The 17400-nt window shown below is 36.7% G+C and overlaps 1 protein-coding gene across 1 annotated transcript in view; it reads left to right on the top strand.

Moving 5' to 3' along the window:
• The window catches only part of LOC148646745 (NACHT, LRR and PYD domains-containing protein 3-like), a 2700574-nt gene that overhangs the window by 1411547 nt on the left and 1271627 nt on the right, over nt 1-17400 (top strand). The window lies entirely within an intron of this gene.

Here is a 17400-nt window from a genome sequence, read left to right as displayed (position 1 = left end):
GGGGCATAAGACAGAAACAAGGAGGAAGACAGAAATCCTGGAAGTACATTCATTCTTGTTGTCCCAATCCTTCCCAAGAGCAAGGGAGAAATTAATTTCCATTTTTTTAAGTTTTGCTTCATGTCAGAATAATGTCAGATTCTGTCTGCACTGCTTCTCGGAGGTTACTACTAATGTAGGATCTTAATGATGGAAACAATGATTTGGACGAGCTGTGCAGATGTTCAGCTGTGAGCCTGTCTTTTTGTCTGCAAGATGAGTGAGTGTGGACTTACAGAGAGATGTTGTGAAGATCTGGCCTCTGTTGTTTAGTTTAACACTCCAGTCTGAGAAAACTCTATTTGAGTGACAATAGCAAATTAGAAAAAAACGAGAAAGAAAGAGGGCATATAGAAAGATAAAAAACTGCTACGTGATTTTATACAAGTTGTTGTGTGTGGTTTCTTTGTTAACATCTCATTACATATTAACATGACATATTAGACATCTCGACATACAATCTTTCCCACTTTACCCATCTTTTTTACACATACTGTATATAGGGATGCAGCCATTTAAAATGCAAGGAGTACACTGCGGTAAAACAAGGAATCACCTTGTAAAACTGCCAGGTGGAGCTAATAAAGCTTAACGTCTTACAGATGGAGCCATTCAAAGTGCGCTGTACAGACACGTACCGGAGGTAATTGGCTACGGTGTCGCACATTGTGACGCACGATGACGGGGTACGTGATTGGTTGACCGACAGGGGCACTCGTGGTCCGTTGGTCTGTCGTAGAAAGATTTACAGTAAACGTCTTTACTGTGCCCGTTGTAGTATTGAATATTTATATGGAGTTTTACCACTGAAGGGAAATCTTAGTAGCTGAGCATAAAAAGAATAGGAGCATACTGTAACGCGTGTGAAGGCCATAAACGATATTAATTTTGGAACATAAACATACAGTATATGGCTGGTCTCGGTACTTTAAAGAAAAAATACACACCAGTATTCCATTTCTCCCTAAACATTTTAAGCATCGAAGTCTTTAACTAACGAGATACCGGAGTCAACAAGCATACTTTTAGAATTTGATTAAAAGGGAATATAATATGGAATCGCATATCTAAAGAAATTAATAACGATATAATGATATTCATGTACCGCAACACAAGAATAGTACACGCTGTACATTGTCTGTTGATAATGTTTCTGTAGTGCTTTTTCAGCACTCTCCATGTGACCTTGCCGGTGGCGCCGTGGGTTAGGTTCCTGACTCCCATGTCACATGGTCTGTGATCAAATCCCACTGTGGAACCATTACTTTTTTTTTAACAAACATATCTTTGAAAAAATGAAACGTTTCCCTTGGTCAGAGATTAAATAAAACCTCACTCGCACCAAACAAATTTATATTTCTAAATATCACAACATGATTGAATTTAAGTCATTTTAATAACAATGAATAGTTACCTAGGCGTTACAATATAAACATTTATATTGATTTAAATCGCGTTTTGATTTAAATCGCAAATGCAGGTTTAAATATATGTGTTTTTTGATTCACAATCAGACAAATGCAACATAAATTGGTATCTTTGTTCATGCACAAACAGTGGCATGTTACATTATTAATTTGGGTGTCTCCTCTTGCCAGAAAGCTCTAAATTGCATTTTGAGTGCGGTTTTTGACTTTTTCTAAAGTGCAACCCATAAATAAAGCTGATACAGTTTAGACTTATTTTAAACTGTATTACAGCAGCACAATGGACAATGCAACGTAAATTGCAAAAATGCACTTGGAATCTGTCCAAGCCCTACTTTGTCAGGCACTTTCTTTTACTGCAACGGACATAAAAACTCCCTTGCTTTTAACAGAGCGTTTCATAATTTCTAACTACGAAAATTATTTAAACTGCGACACTTATCATTCATTCCATTCCATTCCATTATCAGTCTTCCATTTCTCCCTAAACATTTTAAGCATGAAAGTTTTATGAAACGGTACCCAAATATGCGATTGCTGTATAGAATGAATTTTAATTTAAAAAAAATTATTTAACACGAAAATTAAGCTGTTTACATCTTCCGCCTGAGAACCCCTCTGATTGGAGAAAAAAGACGTGCTGGTTTGCTGTACATACTGTACCAGGAAGATGATTTCTTTCTATTCGAAACGTGTATTTTAAAAGTTTAAGAAGTAAAAACCTTACAGCGTACACAGATTTCTAAACTGATCAGGATCGTTATCTTTGTCTTATCCATAATAATGTTCACCGCTCTGTCCAGCAAATTAATAATAAACTTTATTTTATATAGTGTTTTAAACGAATAAGTAATTAGATTGCTAATAAACCTAATCGCTTTTTCTACATAAACACAACGTGATTGCTCTATGAAAATGCTTTTTCTTTATATTTAGGCTCAGATTTCAACTATAGATCGTATTATTTAAAACTTTCTTTGAAAAATGTCTTTTATGTAAGCCATGTTTGCTATTAATTCATTTAGGGCTAGAATACGTTCATTGTCTTCCAATCGAGTCGAGTTGACATTAGAAGCTTGTCACGCCCGGACTGTTACACCAACACATTAGCATGTTAAAGCGATTTCATTGAGGAACCTAGCTTTCTTAACTAGTAAGTACTGTACTTCCTACTTTGAAAATACCTGTGAAACCGGTTTAATTCGTCACAGCCAGCACTCCCGCAGAGAGGGGGGTTGTACTCGTTAATATCCGATGACATACAAGTGGAAAGATTACAGATTTTGATCTGATCATGTTTCTCTATAACAATAATAAAAAACTTTATTTTATATTATATTACATATCCCGCTTACACATCGCACGACTTTAATAAATCTATTGTTTATTAATACTAAATAAATAATAAGAAAAATACTACAGCAAAGAGGTCACTTGATTTTTGGAATAATTCCAAATAGCACAATGATCCACTGGCATCCCTGAAGTCTGTTTAGTCCATAATCTTCCAAATACTATCACTAAGCAATTATAAGAATTATACCATCCTATTTCTTTGTGATGTCCTGTAAAAACTAAACCTATTTTTATAAGGCTTTTACTCAAAAGATTTCCAAACACACAAAGCATTTGTGAAGTACTATAGTATTTCTAAAGGTTACTGGTACAACATCAATCATTAAAGCTTAACAATAAAGTTTAGATTGCTGACTATGGACTAACTACATTAACTAACTGCAATGCAACAGTAGACATTTTACAAGTAAGAATATCTGGTTGAATTCTTGCATTTTTAGCCAATTTAATGCGAGAGATTTTAAGTTTTAACAGAAGAAAACTACGAATATGAAAACAGCCATAACAACAAAAATTACTGTGCAAATATCAAAAGGCTACTTCAGTAATGAAATAATGATCACAGTAGAAACCAGACACTGTTTACACCATATTGTTAAGAAAGACACAAGACAGAAATGTTCATGTACAGCTGGAAAAAAACAACTTCTAAAACAAAAGTGAAGGCTGCAACATTACGCCCATGCTTTTCCACACTTGTAAGGATAACCTTAAAACTTAGGCTGTTGAGTCCAATCAATTAAAGCTGGAGTTCTGCAGGTTGTACAGGCTTAAAAGGTAGATTGGTAGTTTATCTGCAATATAGTCCAGTACTTTAGATGTTTCTTGGTTTAATTTTCCTGCTTATTAATGCTTACTTTCCTACATTTCCAATGCAGTTCACTATCATTATACACAAAAGCCAAACCATAAACTTTGAAGCTAGCAGACTTCAAGAAAACACCCGTTGGTGTTAAATGGTGAGGTTTTATTATAATCTAAGGTATGAAAACAAACTAGGTACATTTTTAACACACTTTATAATACACCACTTTTTTGTTGTATCCCAAGTGATTTGAAGCATTTCTGTTTTAATTGAACTTCTAGAGTTATTTCTCCAATGTTTAGAAGGATATCACCATAATAAGGGCATGCTTGTCATATGCTAAAAGAATAGCTTATAACAGGAAATGCAAAGTCTGTTTTTTTTAAAAAGCTCCTTTAAAGCCTCTACCCCAGAAGGTCCATTTATGTTGAGCTGTCAAAGTGCTTTACAGTAAAAACCTTGTGTAAATGGTTAAAAGCAATGATCCAGGGACCAAAGGTGATTCAGGAGCCTAGAACCAATATTTGTGTGCTCGGTGCAGTCAGATGTTGACATTTGTTCCCCGTTTTTGAAAAAGTCCCACTGTATGCTGTTCCTTTTATTTACAATAAGAATCTAGGAAGCTCTAGGAGACATCAACTGCAAAGTGACATGACTGAGAGCCTCTTGAGTCCTGCAGATACAGGGTACCTCATAATTTTAATGAAATCAAATGTGTACTGTACGTGTAAAACTGAAGCTGACCTAACAACCATCCCCTTTTCTGCAGAGCGTGTTTAATTGTACTGTTTCAGCACATCAGTTTTTTTTTCCCCCAACAACTTTCCAGAGGAGCTATAAATATTTAAAATAAATACACACAGTATTGCTCATAAGGTCTGCTATTTGAGGTCCAGTTATTTAGATGCATACATCTTATTTTATCTCAGCTTTTCAGATCATACATAAACAATGCAGTAAAAAAATGTTTCATCAAGTATTTAATCATTAGGTATAACAGTTTCCCTTGCAGCATTCCAATACCTCTCAAGCAGTGAAAACAAATAACCTGCTGCACAGCTGCTTATTATGAAGAAAGAAATCTCAGTTACATTCCCAGATCATAATCATTAGCTTTCCCAGCTGCAAATAACTACAGGTGCAAAGAGACAATGTTCAGACACTCAAAACAACCTGCTGAAACATGAAACCAAGGAACTGTCTTCAGAGATGTTTATTGTCTGGCATACCTCAGGATAACACAAAACCTTCCATACAGCCAGAACTATACGGTGTACTGAGAAGAGAGCTAATATACAAAAAGAAATCATTTTCAGACCACCATGACAGCAGAACATGAACCCTGTACTGTGCACTTAATACTTGAAGATAACGATTTGTGTGACAAACAAAATTAACAAAGTCCCTATTTGTCCTAACAAGGTCCCAAACCTGAATTTAAGAATAAAATATCCTTTGCGGGATGATATTTCCCAAAGGCAGATGACCCCACCTGTTGCTTTAAACGAAAAAGGTTTTGTAGAGTAACAACTTCTTTCAACATCAGGTTTGCCCTCGCTAACAGCAGGCCTTCCAGCTATCGTTTGTTTGGTAAATATGGATTTACAAACTGCATTATTAACCAAACCATAAAAATCATTTAAACCTTTATGCAAAAACAACAAAAGAATCATATCTCGCCACTTGGCAGGGTGTTATGATGAAATCATGTCTTTGTTGTTGGGGCGACTTTTTTGGTAGTAATATGATGATTAATATTACTAAGTAATATTCTTTAGTATAAACGTTTTTTATTATTGTTATAGAGAAACATGATCAGATTTTCCCTGGTTCAGAAAAAAGACGATTAAAATCTGTAATCTTTCCAATTGTATGTAATCGGACATTAACGAGTACAACCCCCCTCTCTGCGGGAGTGCTGGCTGTGACGAATTAAACCGGTTTCACAGGTATTTTCAAAGTAGGAAGTACAGTACTTACTAGTTAAGAAAGCTAGGGTCCTCAATGAAATCGCTTTAACATGCTAATGCGTTGGTGTAATAGTCCGGGCGTGGCAAGCTTCCAATGTCAACTCGACTCGATTGGAAGACAATGAACGTATTCTAGCCCTAAATGAATTAATAGCAAACATGGTTTACAAAAAAGACATTTTTCCAAGAAAGTTTATAATAATACGATCTATAGTTGCAATCTGAGCCTAAATATAAAGAAAAAGCATTTTCAGAGAGCAATCACGCTGTGTTTATGTAGAAAAAGCAATTAGGTTTATGAGCAATCTAATTACCTATTCGCTTAAAATGCTTTATAAAATAAAGTTTATTTAAAGATGAATGATAAGTGTCGCAGTTTAAATAATTTTCGTAGTAGGGCTTGGACAGATTCCAAGTGCATTTTTGCAATTTACATTGCATTGTCCAATGTGCTGCTGTAATACAGTTTAAAATACAGTAAGTCTAAACTGTATCAGCTTTATTTATGGGTTGCAATTTAGAAAAAGTCAAAAACCGCACTCAAAATGCAATTTAGAGCTTTCTGGCAAGAGGAGACACCCAAATTAATAATATAACATGCCACTATTTGTGCATGAACAAAGTTATACTGCGATTTTCCTTAGATACGCGATTAAAAAAAATAATTTTTTTGAATCCCTGGCGGAACACACTCCATAAGAATCAGCGCTTTTATACAGTATATAGCCTTTAAACACATATATTTAAACACGCGTTTACGATTTAAATCAAAACGCGATTCAAATCAATATAAATGTTTATTTTGTAACGCATAGGTGACTATTCATTGTTATTAAAAAGACTTAAATTCGATCATGTTGTGATATTTAGAAATATAAATTTGTTTGGTGCGAGTGAGGTTTTATTTAATATCTGACCAAGGGAAACGTTTCATTTTTTCAAAGAAATGTTTGTTAAAAAATAAAGTCATAGTTCCATGGGATTCAATCACAGACCATGTGACATGGGAGTCAGGAAACTAACACACAGCGCCACCGGCACGGTCACATGGTGAGTGCTGAAAAAGCACTACAGAAACATTATCGACAGACAATGTACAGATTTGATAAAGCTATAAAATAATGTAATTAGGCATAGAACAAGTTTACAGCACAGTACAATAATAAATGCTGACCATGACTTTAGAAGCATAAATTACCTTACACTCAATTTAAACACAAGCTGTCTTTAGCCCTCTAAGCTGGTTCATACAGAAATGTAGAGATCCAGGCTCAGAACACACAGCTTCATTAGCGAATACATATGCAGGACAACTGGAGAAGACGTTTTACAGTGGATGGATTTTTAGAAACATCCCATCAGTGACATCACTGAAGTCAACTCCTAGGTAACTGTCGTGTGGATAGTTTCACAAGAATCAGACAAAGGTTTAAGCATCGCTTGTTCTAGATAAAACTGCAAAAAAAAAAACAACAACCCATAATGTACTTCTTTGCGGCTCTGTTTGCCCAAATCATATATTCACAACGTGAAATTAGAAAATAATATTACGTAACCAAAATCTGCAATATGGAAACAGAACCTGTGTAATTGTTGACAGATGATGTACTCGTAACATTTTTACAAGACGAACTACAACATTTAAAAAATGACTTGTATGTACTTGATATCTCTAATCAATCCACGGCGATATAGTTAAAGCAGAGTCCCAGCACTGCATTAAAACAAAATGAAAACTAAAACGCCCTGGGCATACCGTTTCGCGCTTCTTATCAGTTGCTCAAAAGTAATTTGACCTTATGAAATGCATAATATAAACCTAGAAACATATACGTGAGCAGTATTTACGTAGTATCGGTGTCAAGACATACCTCTCAAATACTGTAAATCAAGTTAAAAATATCTCAAGATTCTGATTCTGTGATTCTGGTCACAATAAAACCATGTTTCGTGTATGTTTTCTTTAACCAGCCATATACTGTATGTTTATGTTCCAAAATTAATATCGTTTATGGCCTTCACACGCGTTGCAGTATGCTCCTATTCTTTTTATGCTCAGCTACTAAGATTTCCCTTCAGTGGTAATATTCCATATGAATATTCAATACTACAACGGGCACAGTAAAGACGTTTACTGTAAATCTTTCTACGACAGACCAATGGACCACAAGTGCCCCTGTCGGTCAACCAATCACGTACTGCGGTACCACGCGCCATCTTGCGTCAAAATGCGCGATGCCGTAGCCAATTACCTCCGGTACGTGTCTGTACCGCGCACATTGAATGGCTGCATCTGTACATACTGTATACAGTACAGTTTGCATACGGTAATATTTTTATGTTCCAAAATCAATCTCTTTTATGAGCATGTGAAAGGCATGGTGAATCGATTCTCAAAAATTACTGTTCTTTGCGTGATTGGAAACAAATGCGTGATTGCGAAATGCTGTGGTGTTACTTTTACAAAGACGGTCAATGAAAAAAATAATGTGGACCAGGGCAATACTTTGAATTTACAGCTTGTCCAAGGTCATTCATTATTAATACTATTAGTAATATCTTCGTTAAAGACTTTGATGGCGACAGCTCAAACATGAGAGGTTGAGTTTTATTAGCTCCACCTTGCGGAAATTCCGGATACTATTATTTTATTGCGGTATTATAGGAGAATTTATGGTAACTAGCGGAATTTACCGGTAACTCGCGGTAGACTGCGTAAAGCGCACTGGAAAATAATGTGGTATCGCCCGTGCATTTTGAATGGCTGCATCTGTATATACGTATATTTTCTTTACTGCCAGCTTGTGTGACAAGCAACCCCTTCTGCTGAATAGACCATTTGTTCCAGGAGAGGTCACTGGTCATTTCTCTGAGAACTATGCCAGGTATGCGTAAAGACCCCATCTTATCTGTTGAGACCAGACATACTGGGATGGATTTAGTAAAACATAAGTGAAAAGATACCAAGTTAACTAGATATAATACAAACTTTTAGTGAAAACCTTTTAGTTAATTCCCTCAAATATGAAAATGAAAATTCAACTGTAGGAAAAATATGATTTCTTGTTCAAATAGATTTGGCTGCTTTCTCTGTGAGTTGCAGCATTTTGGCATTATTGTGTTGAAGATACAGTACTTGGATTAGTTTTATTAAAGAACAAGAAAGTTGATATATTATTTCAATCCACTATTTTAACTAAATAAAATTGCTGTTTTTTTCATTTTTCTGCAGCTCTCCAGTGTGGTTTGCCAGTACTCTCTGACCTGTCTGCTTACCAAGTGTCTTTTTTGACTCTGCCATCCTTACAGGTTAGTGCCAGTTAGAGGAGCAGAGAGTTTTTCACTTACACAAGGTCATCAGAAAAGTTATGAAAGAGAGGAGGCCATCCAGCCCATCTGCCATGAGGTAGTCAGCCGTTCAAATTGAGTACACATTGAGAAAGAATTGCTTCCTGTTTTAAATCCTCAATTTTAAATGCATATAATTAAAAGTACAGGATTTTTCACTTCAGCTTGACTTTAACATTCTTTCTTTCACATTCAGTAAGACTGATGTTCGGAATGAAACGATAAACCGAGGTCCTGACTCTCAGTAGTCATTAAAAATTCCTGGGCATTTCCCACAAGAGTAGGGAGTTATCCTGGTGTCCGGGCCAAATTTCCCCAATGATTGGATGCACTTGCCCTGCAATGGACTGACGCCCCGTCCAGGGTGTATCCTGCCTTGTGCTCGTTGCTTGCTGGGTAGACTCCGGCTTCCCGCAACACTGTATGGTATAAAGCAGTTTAGTAAATGACATGACATGACATTCAGTTTGAAACAAATGGAGATAGTCCTCAATAATTATATATTAACACTGTGTTACCCTGGTAGTCTTCAAGTACTCAGAGTATAAGAAGGTAGTTGAAATGCTGGCTTTTAACAACTAATTAGAAGTAGTATAAACACTATTCAACAGTTTTTTGCAATAAGGAATTTTAGTTCACAGCTTGGGACAATATGTTCTTACAGGGCAATATTTGTAGCAGTCAGGACTAAATAGTTTACTATTTAAATCTAATTTGTGTTCCAGAGGACTGCTCACACTATCACTTACAGGCAGTTTGTTGGAGATACCGAAGAATTCTTAATAAAGAATCAGTTTTGGTTATTGATTGAGTGATGAAATATATATATATATATTTGAGTTTTGGGGATTATGTGCCCGCTACAAAGTGTTCATTGTTTGCATTCATTGACCTGTTTAATACATAAATTACCCCTAATACACTACACAGACATTCTAACCTTTCTTTAGGTTTAGTTTTCAAAGATACTGTAAATACCACTCTTGCATGTGTGCAAGACCGATTTAATTTAGTGCTGGGGATTTCTAGTAAAAAAAACTAGTCACCAGTGTAAAAGACAGAAGCAGCAGGAAACAATTTAAATATCACCTTCTAAGCCTCCAAACTGATTTGATCCCTTGCTTTTTTGGTTAATTATTTTCTACAGTAACCATGTTTCCAAAATTAACTTACCGGCATTAAGAAGATAAATACTCATGTACCGTGTGAAGGTCTGCATTGTCTTCTGCTTATGAAGAATGTGTGCTGTTTTCGTGCTTCAGTGGCTCTGTCAAGGAAACAATGTACTGTATAATATCAGGAGAAACTTCTACACATCTAGAAGACACAAGGACACAGGCACCCAAGAACAAGCTGGTCTAGATCAGATTAGAGAGAGTTACAGACTTACTCATACTAATGTGATTCTCATCATCACACTTCCAAGTTTATCCTGACATATTACCTGAATTGAGCAAGAACCTGTTAATTTCAAGATGGGCTTCCCTGTCATGTCCTTTAACTTTCATTCTGGACTGGTCACTGGAGCAGGAAAAGAATCTCCTGGCAACCTGAGTCTTTTATCTTCACAAGTAAAGCTGACAATTGTTTTATATCTTTGAAGTGCAATACGGTTTATCAGCTAACAGTGATAAACTACTGCCAGCATAGACAAGGCATATATACAGTGCCTTGCGAAAGTATTCGGCCCCCTTGAACTTTTCAACCTTTTGCCACATTTCAGGCTTCAAACATAAAGATATAAATTTTTTATTTTATGTGAAGAATCACCAACAAGTGGGACACAATTGTGAAGTGGAACGAAATCTATTGGATTTTTGAAACTTTTTTAACTAATAAAAAAATGAAAAGTGGGGCGTGCAAAATTATTCGGCCCCCTTGCGTTAATACTTTGTAGAGCCACCTTTTGCTGCGATTACAGCTGCAAGTCGCTTGGGGTATGTCTCTATCAGTTTTGCACATCGAGAGACTGAAATTCTTGCCCATTCTTCCTTGCAAAACAGCTCGAGCTCAGTGAGGTTGGATGGAGAGCGTTTGTGAACAGCAGTTTTCAGCTCTTTCCACAGATTCTCGATTGGATTCAGGTCTGGACTTTGACTTGGCCATTCAAACACCTGGATACGTTTATTTGTGAACCATTCCTTTGTAGATTTTGCTGTATGTTTGGGATCATTGTCTTGTTGGAAGATAAATCTCCGTCCCAGTTTCAGGTCTTTTGCAGATTCCAACAGGTTTTCATCCAGAATGGTCCTGTATTTGGCTGCATCCATCTTCCCCTCAATTTTAACCATCTTCCCTGTCCCTGCTGAAGAAAAGCAGGCCCAAACCATGATGCTGCCACCACCATGTTTGACAGTGGGGATGGTGTGTTGAGGGTGATGAGCTGTGTTGCTTTTACGCCAAACATATCGTTTTGCATTGTGGCCAAAAAGTTCGATTTTGGTTTCATCTGACCAGAGCAGTTCATCCAGAGTGATCATGGGCCTCTTGGCTGCATCTCTGATCAGTCTTCTCCTTGTCTGAGCTGAAAGTTTAGAGGGACGGCCAGGTCTTGGTAGATTTGCAGTGGTCTGATACTCCTTCCATTTCAAGATGATCGCTTGCACAGTGCTCCTTGGGATGTTTGAAGCTTGGGAAATCTTTTTGTATCCAAATCCGGCTTTAAACTTCTCCACAACAGTATTACGGACCTGCCTGGTGTGTTCCTTGGTCTTCATGATGCTCTCTGCGCTTTCAACAGAACCTTGAGACTATCACAGAGCAGGTGCATTTATACAGAGACTTGATTACACACAGGTGGATTCTATTTATCACCATCAGTCATTTAGGACAACATTGGATCATTCAGAGATCCTCGCTGAACTTCTGGAGTGAGTTTGCTGCACTGAAAGTAAAGGGGCCGAATAATTTTGCACGCCCCACTTTTCATTTTTTTATTAGTTAAAAAAGTTTCAAAAATCCAATAGATTTCATTCCACTTCACAATTGTGTCCCACTTGTTGGTGATTCTTCACATAAAATAAAAAATTTATATCTTTATGTTTGAAGCCTGAAATGTGGCAAAAGGTTGAAAAGTTCAAGGGGGCCGAATACTTTCGCAAGGCACTGTATATATATATTAAATCATGCACACTTTAACTCACTTCAGGATTCTTCTGAATTAAAATTTCCCTAAAATCCTGCAAAATACTTTCAGAAATGTGATCCAGCACTGTGTTACGTGAGACAATATTTTTAAAGTGTTCTTCTAAGATTGCACATAATTGACATGAATAATTGCACATTGCAAAAAAAACAACTTTGAAACAGACATTATTAAGCACCCAATTTATGCCAGATCTTTATTGCTTTTGATTTCCAAGAAGATTCATCAGTGAGTTAAAGTACAGACAGTATAGCTGTGTAGATGGCAGAGTGGATATAGTGGACAATTATGTAACTGAGGGCTCAGGTGGCACAAAAGAATAGGTTGGTCTTGTGGGAATTGAGTCTGGATCTCCTCACTCAGGCTGTATATCTCCAACAAAAGACGGATAGTCATCTTATCTGCCCATATCTGTTAATCGGCGCTGGTAACTTGACTGTGACAGTATTCAGCTCATGAAAGGAATGTAAGATTGAAAGTGCCATACTAACAGCCACGTGTTGCCATCAAGTTCTAGCTGTCTGAAGTGTCCTCGGATGTAAACACAGTAATGACCACTGTGGCTTTCCAAACACCTGAGAACCTGTTCAGAGCCACAGTCCTCCTCCCACTGATGATCACCTGGCTGGGGCACTTCAGAGGTCACAGTGTGAAAAAAGCAGATAGGTCCCACAGTGCACATGTTCTTAATAGCAGTGGTAGCGTGAATTGAAATTAGTGGAAGTGTAAAATGAAAAAAATATCACTTTTGGCCATGGACACCCATCTGTAATCAATAGAGGTTTAACTACAGTAGACTTCATTATAAAAGCATCTGTCTCTTTCAGTTCCCTTTAAAGACTTTAGAGATCTCAACTCACTTAATACTTCACAAAGATTTTACAGCTCACTTATCACACAGTGACATGACAAACACCTCAAAGATAAAAGAGCTCTCAAAACAAATTGGCAGCACAGTGGTACAAAGGCCCCGATCATGAGAAGGCAACTTCACTTTTTGAGTACACTCACATCCATCATTAAGAAGTGGAATGTGTGTCATAGCTCCCAGACTTCACCTGCTGTAGATCAGGCCACATTCACAAATGAGCAAAGGGACCGGCAGAAAACATGTCAGGAAAATCAGCAGAAGGCTTTGAAACATTTGTACATTCCTGTTGCTAAGGTGGTAAAATATTCACATAGTCCTAATAACTCAGTGCAAGGGCATTTGTCCATTCTATACCTCACATAAAACAATAGATTGATACAGTAGATTGCATTCAGAAAAAATCACAGCCCTTTTTGACAGTTTAATCTCTTAGTAGTTTTCAATTGGGGGATAAGAGAAGGATGTCCTTCAGGAAGACAATGAGTTGTGAAATACTGTGTATGTTGACATAAGGAAGAATACATTTCATACTGTACGTGTAAAAGAACAGAGATAGCGAATGGAAGTCTGGGTTAAGGTGTTCTTTAGGATTAAAATGCTTAACAGGCAGAAATAAAATACTAATCTACACTTAATAACTACAAAGAAGCTATATCCCTGGAAGAATAAATTAGAAAAATTAATTGCCCTCAGTAGCAAAACAGTATCTAGATATAACTGAAGGATCCTTTTAATATCTTTGGAATCAAACTGTTACTGTGTTTAATTTGAGCAAATGACTATTTCCATGTCTTCTTAAGATCTTCTATAAATTAAAACACTGAAGTGGTTTAAAATTGTCCCTTGGGAAAGGGAAAAACAATACATTTTCAGTCATTATTTCTCCACGTTATGTGCAGAATTTTACAATGTTGAGGAATTAAGAAAGTAGAATTTAAAGTGACTCAGAAAACAGACCTTTGGAACCTGAGCTTATACAATCTTATCAGTCAGTCAGTATTTTAAGCAAACATAATTTGATTATATAGCTTTCTAAGCTGGAATCATAACTGTTAAAAAAATAATAAACGTGCTAATAACATCTTGTTTTCACCTCAGTGTGAAAGATAAGATAGGCTTTTTTACACCTGGCACACCTTGTATTAGAAGAGGAAACTTTTCACAGCCAATTTCAGGGCACCAACATTTCTTTTATCTCCCTATTTCTAATTAAATATATTTTTGCTTAATTGCATTTCAAATAAAACAATGATTCATGAGTTATGTGTTTATATGTTATGTTTAAATTAGGTGTTGACAGAGATGGATTTCTATTATCAGGTAAGGAGAAATATATCACTGAAACCAGAAGAAACATTGTGAAGCTCGGTCATTAATTTACTGAAAGAATCTGAAATTGATACAGTACATTTTTAGAGTGCTTTGAGGAGTGTTAGGAACCAATAAAACACAGCAATGTACAGTCTCATACGTGGTTTCTGAATACTGTGGAGCAATACTATATATGTTAAACCTTTTTTGCGTGTTTTATTTCCTTACGGGATGTACAACTGTTTAGATGTATACAAGAGACATTACACATTGCTCTTTTATATTAATTAATTTGCAAAAAGAAGAGTATAACAATATTCTTTAATGAAATTTGAACTTTGCATGGAGCAATATTATTGCATATGTATTGCAATGTATAAATAGGGGACAAAGTCGATAGACAAATATTCACAGTACTACTGGGTTTTGTGAGTGCAATTTAATTTTACATTTATAAAATAAATGTTCCATTTTGTAATGTTCTATTAAAAACAGGAACAGGACATACCAAGAAAACCATGTACAGTACCACAGTTTTTAATGAGGCACGTGGGCCGAATACCTGGACATTGTCGCACATCGAGTTATAAAGAACTCGAAGTAGGTCTTCCAAATGAGCCCGAAGCGCTACGAGTCCGAGAAGGGTGAGGCAGAAGAGCAGTCAGTAGTTCCAGGTGAGGCGGTCAAATCCAGGTAGTGAAAACAGAGAGGCAAACAAATCAGAGAGGGGCGAGACAAAAGGGAAGTCGAAAGGGTCCGAGGCGAGAAGAGTCTTCATTGTAGTGGTCAAAGGCAGAGGTGAGCTCAGGAGGCGGAAGAATTCCTAATACCGGGCGAGGACTAGGAGGGTTTAAATAGTGAAGGAAGAGGAGATTGAATAATGAGGATCAATTGATGCAGGTTGTGCTCGTAACAGACATCCAAAACTACATTTTCCAACATCCCACACAAGTTAAAGAATTCTGTGAATTTGCAAATTTAAATATTAAAATGACTACATACAATTACTACATAAAGACATATGATCATTAGACTAAGAAAAACACATTTTAAATGAAGCTGCGCACTGTCCAAAAATGTGGTATGCTTATTGTTAAAATGAAATCTGATGTTCTTTCTACATGACTGCATCTGTAATGCAAAATGTTCCAGCATGCATTCTTTCTGGCAGAAATGGCCTCTATATGGCTGGAAGTGGAAACCCACCAGTGTGCTTATGTTGAAGCTCCTCTTTACTTTGAAACATCTTAGTGACCATGTTTAAGCGAGTGTTGAGTGGGTTTGAATGCTGTGTCCTTTCATTGTTGCCACCACAGCTGTTCACCCAATTAAAAGAACATTGTTACATGCACTTTGGGAATGTTGCACTGTGGCTATCTGAAATGCACAGCTGCAGCTGCTGACAGGTAGAGATCCTGATTTTCAGAGGCTGGCGAGGATGCCAGAGTGGAGGATGAAAGAAGGTCACCGGAGACAGCTGAGAGAGAGGAGAAATGGAGAATGGAATCTAGTTCTTTTGAAAACATTAGTTATCTGCATAGCAATGGAGCTAAAAAGGTATTGGATGGGCTATGGTGTTTCTGGGAGATGTCAGGGTCCAGATCAGGAGTTTCAGGTGTTTAGCTTTCTAGTTTCTGGCAGATGAAAACAGGAAACACCCAGACAATAGAATCAAGAGTCCTCTATAATTCTAGGGGGTACTGTTGAATTAACTTTCTTCCTTTCTACTTGTTATACTGTAGCTATGGCATAACTGCAACAGGCCTAAGTAAGATATATTCTAAAATACTTCAGAAACTCAAAATTTTATATTTAAGCTCAAGTTTTAAAATTACTATAATTACATTTATTGAAGGTAATTTTATGTAAGTTCTGTCTAGAAAAGTACCCAAGCAGAAGGTAAATGCAAATTGCTTATTCCCTTAGGAAGTACACAGATTACAAATGTTTGGTGTGATCCTATTGCTTGTTTTTGAATATTGGGGAAGATTATCACTTGATAATTGAAGATTGTGTTGTGTGAGATCCAGACTTCGGAGATGATCTGACATTTTTCAAGAGTGCAAGTACATCTGTTGCAGACTAGAGATGGTGGGTAGCATATCAAACTTTGCTTCCCTGGTTCAACAGAGCTCTTCTCTACTTCCTCTTGTTTCTTGGATTCGTCTCTTACTGAGTTGTTTACTTTCCGTTTTTTGTTCTTTTCCGTGATATTCATTAGCTGCAGACAAACAATTTTTGCTTGGCTAGTTTAAATTTAACATTAAAATTCAATCTTTTACCAATAGAAGCAGTCACAATACTATTTTCTTGGTGTGAATTTCAAATTTTCTAATTGGTGTTTTTCCTCATTTCACCACTAGATTTATCGATTGGTATTTCAAGACCCTTAATCCATGTGGCTTGGATTATCCCCCCAATTCAAAATCTTTTTGATCATTGCTTTTTGCAAAGTGAACTGTTTCATTTAGTATATTGTAAATACGTCTTTAAGACCAATTAAGTGATATTTACGAGAGCTTTTTGTTTCTTGGAATTCAGTAGAGTTGGTTACAATGTTTCTGGATCTTCCCACACTATTGCTTTATTATCAACAAAATGAAAAAAATGTACTTCTGGGACATGTGGGCAATTATTAGGAACATTTCCCCAGCTTTTAAAGGATCTAATCTTTTGGAAGGAGTTCTTGCATACCTTCCCATCTTTCTGAACCTTCTACTCTGTTACTGGGACAGGAGATATCCTCTTCTTGACTGGAGAGGTGCCATGCTTAATTAGCATTCCTACATGGCAGGAGATTGTATAATGCTGTCTCTTATATTTCCTTGATAAGTAGGTTTATAGTACTTATTGCCTTGTGAAGTCACAAGAAGAGGAGACTTTATTCCGAGATGTCACTTAAGTGGGAAAAGTATACAGACCTGTCTGTTGGCAGCACATGAACAGATTAGCAGATAGTATGTCTTACAGATCAGTGGAAAAATAAATGAGGAAAATAGAGAAAATAGCTTGGCTGTAGATAACAAGAAGAACACAAAAATACGAAGGAGGCAGCAGGAACAGAAGGACAAGACACATCTGTAGGCTCAGTAAATGGAGTCTTGGGCAGCTCAGGGGTCCTTGCAGCT

Source organism: Lepisosteus platostomus, chromosome 16 (genome assembly GCF_059453375.1).
Source record: "Lepisosteus platostomus isolate fLepPlt1 chromosome 16, fLepPlt1.hap1, whole genome shotgun sequence".
Lineage (NCBI taxonomy): Eukaryota > Metazoa > Chordata > Actinopteri > Semionotiformes > Lepisosteidae > Lepisosteus > Lepisosteus platostomus.
The sequence above is the reverse complement of the archived record's forward strand: the minus strand, read 5'-3'. Positions and strand labels throughout refer to the sequence as shown.